Source organism: Cryptomeria japonica, chromosome 10 (assembly GCF_030272615.1).
Source record: "Cryptomeria japonica chromosome 10, Sugi_1.0, whole genome shotgun sequence".
Lineage (NCBI taxonomy): Eukaryota > Viridiplantae > Streptophyta > Pinopsida > Cupressales > Cupressaceae > Cryptomeria > Cryptomeria japonica.
Genome location: NC_081414.1, coordinates 694,874,168 through 694,880,709, shown reverse-complemented (window position 1 = coordinate 694,880,709; position 6,542 = coordinate 694,874,168). Strand labels below are relative to the sequence as shown.

General features: G+C 33.0%; 1 long non-coding RNA gene across 2 annotated transcripts; it reads right to left on the bottom strand.

The window, feature by feature from the left end:
* Window positions 1-1,537: 1,537 nt before the first annotated feature.
* On the bottom strand, window positions 1,538-4,339 carry LOC131859532 (uncharacterized). 2 transcript variants are annotated; one of them, XR_009359216.1, is made up of 4 exons: window positions 3,879-4,339; window positions 3,608-3,665; window positions 3,386-3,421; window positions 2,615-2,684 (listed from the first exon to the last, which is right to left on the bottom strand). It is a non-coding gene; the product is annotated as an uncharacterized LOC131859532 (long non-coding RNA). The 2 variants fall into 2 exon arrangements; XR_009359217.1 differs by lacking the exon at window positions 2,615-2,684 and adding an exon at window positions 1,538-1,625 and having other exon boundaries at window positions 3,386-3,665.
* Between the last annotated feature and the right edge of the window lie 2,203 nt (window positions 4,340-6,542).

Genomic DNA, 6,542 nt, shown 5'->3' with positions numbered 1-6,542 from the left:
AGTTATAAAACATGCTAAAGTGCAAACACATTTCATATGGAATTTGTTCAAACACACATACCACATAAAGTGAATGCAAAAGTTAAATTCAAAACACATGATTCACACAAAATGAATGTCAAACTTAAGCACCACTTCACACACATAAAATAAATTCAGGTGAAGTACAAAAACATGCTTCACCTATAATTAGTTCAACCACTCATGAAGTAAACAATTGAGCTCAAATGTTCCAAATTACAAATACACAAGAATATATCCCATAAAATTAGTCTAGTCACCTCACACATAGTTTACTCAAACACAAACATAGTACATATATAAGTAAACACTAAAATTCAAACATAAAATACATGATGAAAATTTTAATAAAACATTACATCTAAAATTTAGATAAAAGCAATTTTACCCCTTCAATTAAAATTCCTTTTTCGTACTTAACTATACCTTCTCATAATCTGCCTTCAATACTATATCTTATCATAATCTACCTTCAATTCAACAACTTTCTCAATATATTGTTGCTTCTCCTAAAATCAACCCTATAACCAACCCCAGAAAATAAACCAAACCATCAACCTCTTGCATATTTTACAACATAAATACACATTTTACCAACCATATGATAGCCTAGCTGCAAACCTCATTTGACAAACACTTCCACTTATCACCACCATCTTTAGCAACCTGCAGGTACGAACATGACCCAAATAAGAAACATCCTGATGCTAGATGTTATTCAATTTGAAGTTTCCATTCGCAATATAAATAGATATTAAGGGGCCCCAAAGTAAATCATTTACCAAAATAACAGGCATTATAGATAAATGAGGCTAACCAACATATCGAACATAATGCAACTAACACGCCGACCAAGTGGAGCAGACAAATACCTTGTGTCACAGACTGTATTGTAGAGATGGCACAAACACCTTAGAAGTTTCAAATTAAAATTGGGCACTTTAAATCGAAGCTACAAACATCAGTACACCAGATAAAATGTAATGTAGGATGGTAGACAATAAAATAAAATAAAAATATATACATACAGATTTGAGAGAATAAGAGAAAAAATGGAAGCCCTTCCATACAATTGAAACATAAAAGAGCAATGCACATACCTAGACACAATCTATATTTATGAAGAGATTTTACTACTCAATTGAATGTTCTACAAACTGAATTTCAAATGATTCAGACAACAAAAAGACGCCTAGTGCTTATTACTCCCAAATCAAGCAACAGATACTAATTAACACAGATGAACCATTCGGGATAGAGCCATCTCAGAAATACATAAGTTTAAAATACCAAGACAACAAAACTCCTCCATAGGTACCTGGGCAATACAACAGTATGCCAATTAAAATACATTTCAAATTTTCAATACATAGCTGGGCAATACTCTTTATAGCTCTTCTTCAACTCCTTCCTGCCATTTAAACATGGTCAACAAGCAGACAACGCAAACAAGGAAAAGACAGTACGTGAATACAAGGAAGGAAAAGATAGGAAGTACAGGAACAAGAAGAAATCAGTCTGTGTCTTTTTGGCAAATCCTTAACCTTCTTCTCCTTCTTGGCTTTTTCTTCTTCTCGCCCGATGTCTTACTCTTTGACCTCTTCCTGCTAAAACAAAATTCACAAAATCAACATCAATTAACAGATTTAGTGAAATGTATCAAACCATAAGACTCTACGAACACAACAGAGAAAGAAACAAAAAGAGAAGCCCAAGCAGTACTGTTTAGCTGGTTTCTTAGCCTCTGCACGCTTGGGCTCTTGTGGTGCTTTTGGGGCTTCTGCACCAGCATATAGCACAAATCAAAACCTCCATTACTTGTATATAATACTTCTAGGATATCCAAACTGATGATAAAAGCTGTCCTGTTGCGAAAAGAATGTCTGATTTGCTTTTAAAACAAGGCAAGAAAAATGAACGTTTAGAGTTTGAAAAAAAAGTGAACAAAAACCATCATAAAGAGACTGAATGACTATTGTGATCTATGGAGAGTGATAGCTTGGCTTGCAAATGAGACGTATATTACAAAATTCCACATGGTTTCCTCACTAGTTAATAAAACTTTCATTTCATTTTCATATTACCTATTCTACTGGAAAGAAATGGGACCTACCAAAACCCTAGCATAAAAATAATAAGGAAAAATAATACACAGTCACTCATATAAGAACATAAATTGTTTATAACTCTTAACAGTAATTGCAGTCTCTATATACAGTAATTGCAGACTCTATATACCTTTTGGAATACAATGTTACCAGCATGCTTCAAAACAAGTTTGATTCATGTAAATTGAAGTAACAAAAACAGGGCTGTGAATTTTTTATCAATTCTTACACCCATAGAAAGTGGAACTGTTTTGCACAGGCTGACTATTGTTGAGGATAGTAAAGGCCAGTAAAATGGACAACTTAGAAATGACTTCTACAATTGTGGAATTACTACTGAAGGCCAGAGCAACTTCCTAGCGAAAAAAAATAATGAGGAAAAAAAAAAAGTCTATCATGGACCATGGTTCAACTTATTATAGAAACAACCATTGAAAATGACCTCCGTTGCCATTTCTAGCCTCCAGCTCATTAGCCACCATCACCTTGCATTTACAACCATTGAAAACGACCTCCGTTGCCATTTCTAGCCTCCAGCTCATTAGCCACCATCACCTTGCATTTACAACCAAACAAATTTATACAAGAATTAAAATCCACAACAGCAGATTTTGTGAATACACAATATTTATTTAAATTTGACCCATATACAAGATATGAGGTATTAAGGAGTTCCAAAGTAAATCATTTATCAAAATAGCAGGAATCATAAATAAATGTGACTAGCCAACATTTTAAGGACAAACACTCTAGTAATGTCACTAACTGTATTGTAACTAATACATGTAAAGATGGCACAAACACCCTAGTAATTTAAAATAAAAGAAAAAACAGAAACTTCCTTACAGTTAAAACATAAAAGAGCAACGTACATATCTTGTGACAATCTCTATTTACGAGGAAATTTTACTAATAAATAGGTTGTTCTACCAATCTGAATTCAAATGATTCAGAGAACACAATTGAATAATCATGACACTTTAGTTCACAACAAAAAGACGCACAATGCTTATCCCGCCCAAATCGACATATACCAATTAATACAAATGAACCATTCAAGACAGAGCCATCTCAGAAATATTTAAGTTTGATGCCCTGAAAATCAAGGCGCATGAAGGAAATACTCATGCAGAGCATAAAGGTATTGAAATCTTCTCATGAATATTTGGTTACAACCAAGACAATAGAAAGCATAAAACAGTATGCCAATTCATAAAACAGTATAAAGGTATTGAAATCTTCTCATGAATTGGTACCTGGGCAATACCCTTGGCTTCTTTATAGACTTCTCCCTGCCATTAAAACAGGGTCAACAAGCAGACAAAGCAGACAAAGCAAATGTCTGATTTTTCTATTAATCAAACAAAACAAAAACAACTAAATATACTCAAACAAGGAAAAGACATGGAGTACGTCAATACAAGCAAGGAAAAGATAGGCAGTACATAATTAAGAAAGGAAAAGAAAACAGTACATACAAGAAGGAAAAGAAAGCAGTACATGACTAAGCAACCAACCCTGGGCCCACCGCTACTCCTGAAACAAAATAAGGAAAAGTAATACGAGCCAAAGTCAGACAAGGGTATGAATTGCTTATAACTCTTAAAAGTAATTGCAGTCTCTATATTCCTTTTGATATACAATGTTACCAGCACGATCCCAAACATGTTTGATTAATGTAAATTGAAGTAAAAAAACAGGGTTGTGAATTTGGATTTCAAAAGGGGAGATAGGGAGAGAGTAGTTAACCTGAGCCAGCTCCATGGGCAACTCCAGAGATTGTAGTGAAGCCTGAGCCAGCAAAATGTACAACCCAGAAACGACTTCTACAATTGTGGAATTACTTGGCCTTAATTACTTGTGAAGGCCAAGAAACTTCCTGGCGAAGAAAAATAATGAGCAAACAAAAAATAGGGCCTATCAGAGTCGAACTAATTTACCATTGAAAAATTACCATCCACACAAAACATTTACAAAATACCATGAATGAAAAATGAAAAAGAAAAAACTCAGAAGCAGAAGCAAGAAAGGGCATGGCCATGCCAGAAACAAAAGAACCAAAAACAGAAAAGGGAACAATCTGAAAGGCAAACAAAAAAAAATTAAAATAGCACAATCTGCCCCTCTTCGCAGATGAACTACCCATAAATAGAGATGAAATCCAGCTTTTTCAAAACAGTAATATAAAAAAAACAAGACCGTTTGAGTGTCATTTAACAGGCACGCTCCACTCGGCTCTGAGAACCGTTGAAGGGACGAGAGAATGAATTGCATTTCTATTTTTGTCATGTTTCATGTTTGTCATAAGGTTTATTATATTTCAATTTTGTTGTTAAAGAAGTGAGTAAAAATCATCTATTACATTTATTGAGGTCATTCAATAGTAATTCATAAAAAATAAAATCAATTAGTAAAATTGTTGAGACATTAAATAATTAAATTTTGGTTTTACATGAAGAGTGATCCTCAGTGTAAGGTTGGATAAAATGTCATGTGGGTATTTAGATTAATACTTGAGAGGAAACAACTTAGAGGGAAAGGTGTGGAATCTCTCTTGCAAACATGGTTCGAGGATTAAATTGAGGTGCGTTTTATATCAATGTTCTTAATATTATTATGGATAAAGGAGTATGTAAAGTAGAAATGTCACTAATTAGAAAATTTATGGAACCTCGTCCAAACATTAAGATGATTCGATCATAGACCTCTAATAAATGACATACCAAAAAGAAATTGGATTTTCCAACTATGTTGAAAGTATTTTTTTCTTTCTCATTTCTTGCAAAAGGAGTCCAAGAAATTATCTTTTAGGAGGTCTTGGTTCCTAGAAAAATCTTACATAACTTTTAAAAGAAAGGATGTTGGGTTCAACCCATCATAAGACACAATTAATATAGCTCATATATAAGTTTGGATATTAGGGCTTGCTATGGAATTTTGTGTTATATAAGTGTTTAAGATAATTTGTTGTGCCTTCGACTAGCTACTCACTATTGACCCAATTCCTAGCTCCAAGTAAAGACTTTCTTATGTAAGCATATGTGTGTATTGATCAATGAATGTTTCTACCTTTCTAGGTGTCTATTTCATCCCAACTTGAGGTGTGGAAAACAAGCTTAAAGTTTGAATCTTCAGCTTTTACTTGTGTTTTTTAGAAAAGAATGTGATCTTTGGCTATGCCATGCCCATCTAAAAAAGAAATCAAGGTACTAATTTTTACATGAAACAAGTACCTAATTTGAAAAAATAATGGGTACTCATTTTAAAAATCAAGAGGAGTGCCCATTACAGATTGGTATAAATTTTGGTTTGAGACCTTGAACCTAAATAAGTACCCTTTTTTTATAAAACGAGTACCACTTTTTGTTAATATGTTTCCAAGTCCAAAACTTCCCCTTGATGTGGACTAAACTACTTGCACTCACCGAACTAGTTTTGTTTGACAACATAAATTGGACCTATTGTTTATCTAAGAGACTAGAATTCTTGTGGAGAATGCTTAAAACCAAAAACAAATCTTTAACATGTGGTTGATTTCTTCGGTCTAATGCTGACGAAGCATCTAGAAGTATTGTCACTCTCTAGAAATTTTGTTTGTTGGATGATACTATGATGTATGATAATCCTAACCATATTGTCATTTTATTTTATAACAAAAGATTAAATATCTTGTGGACCATTTCTAATATTTATGTCCCTATTACTAAGAGTGTTAAGAAGGATATTTTGAATAATCTTATTTTCTTATAATAATAATACATTCTAATGTCAAGTGCCATGTTGGGATTTTTCAATCCTCCTTTAAAAAATGATGAGAAGAAATAAGGATACTTGTTCTCCCCAAATAGTAGAGATGACTTAGTTGATTTTATTAATGGCATTAATTTGTTGGTGTTTTGACCTAGAAATATCAAAATTCACATGGTCAAATTGACAAGTTGGCTCTTCTCTTATCTAGGTAAAGCTAGACTGAGCCTTAATTGAGCATAATTAGTTGTCCTTTTATTGTTGTTCTACGTCTACTTTTACTAGTATTAACTCATATCACTCCCCTATTATGTTTAATCTAGAGAAGTTGGACAAGTAAAAATTCTTTCCCTTTAGATTTGAAAAAATATGGTCTCATCACATAGATTTTAAAAATAAAATAAATGAAAGTTAGAACATCAATTTGGAAGGTTTTTTTATGTATAGGATAGCCAAAAATCTTTACAATGTGAAGGACAATGTATAAGGTTTTGGAATGAGACCACCTTTGGATAGATCTTAAAGAAGAAAGGTAAAGTCAAATTATAGTTGAATAACATTCGAGAAGAAATTCAAGTCAAAGTTATGAATTGAGATCATATGTTAAAGAGAATGAGGTTCTAGCAAAGCTACAATCTTTAATATCTAAGGATGACTTTTGGAGGT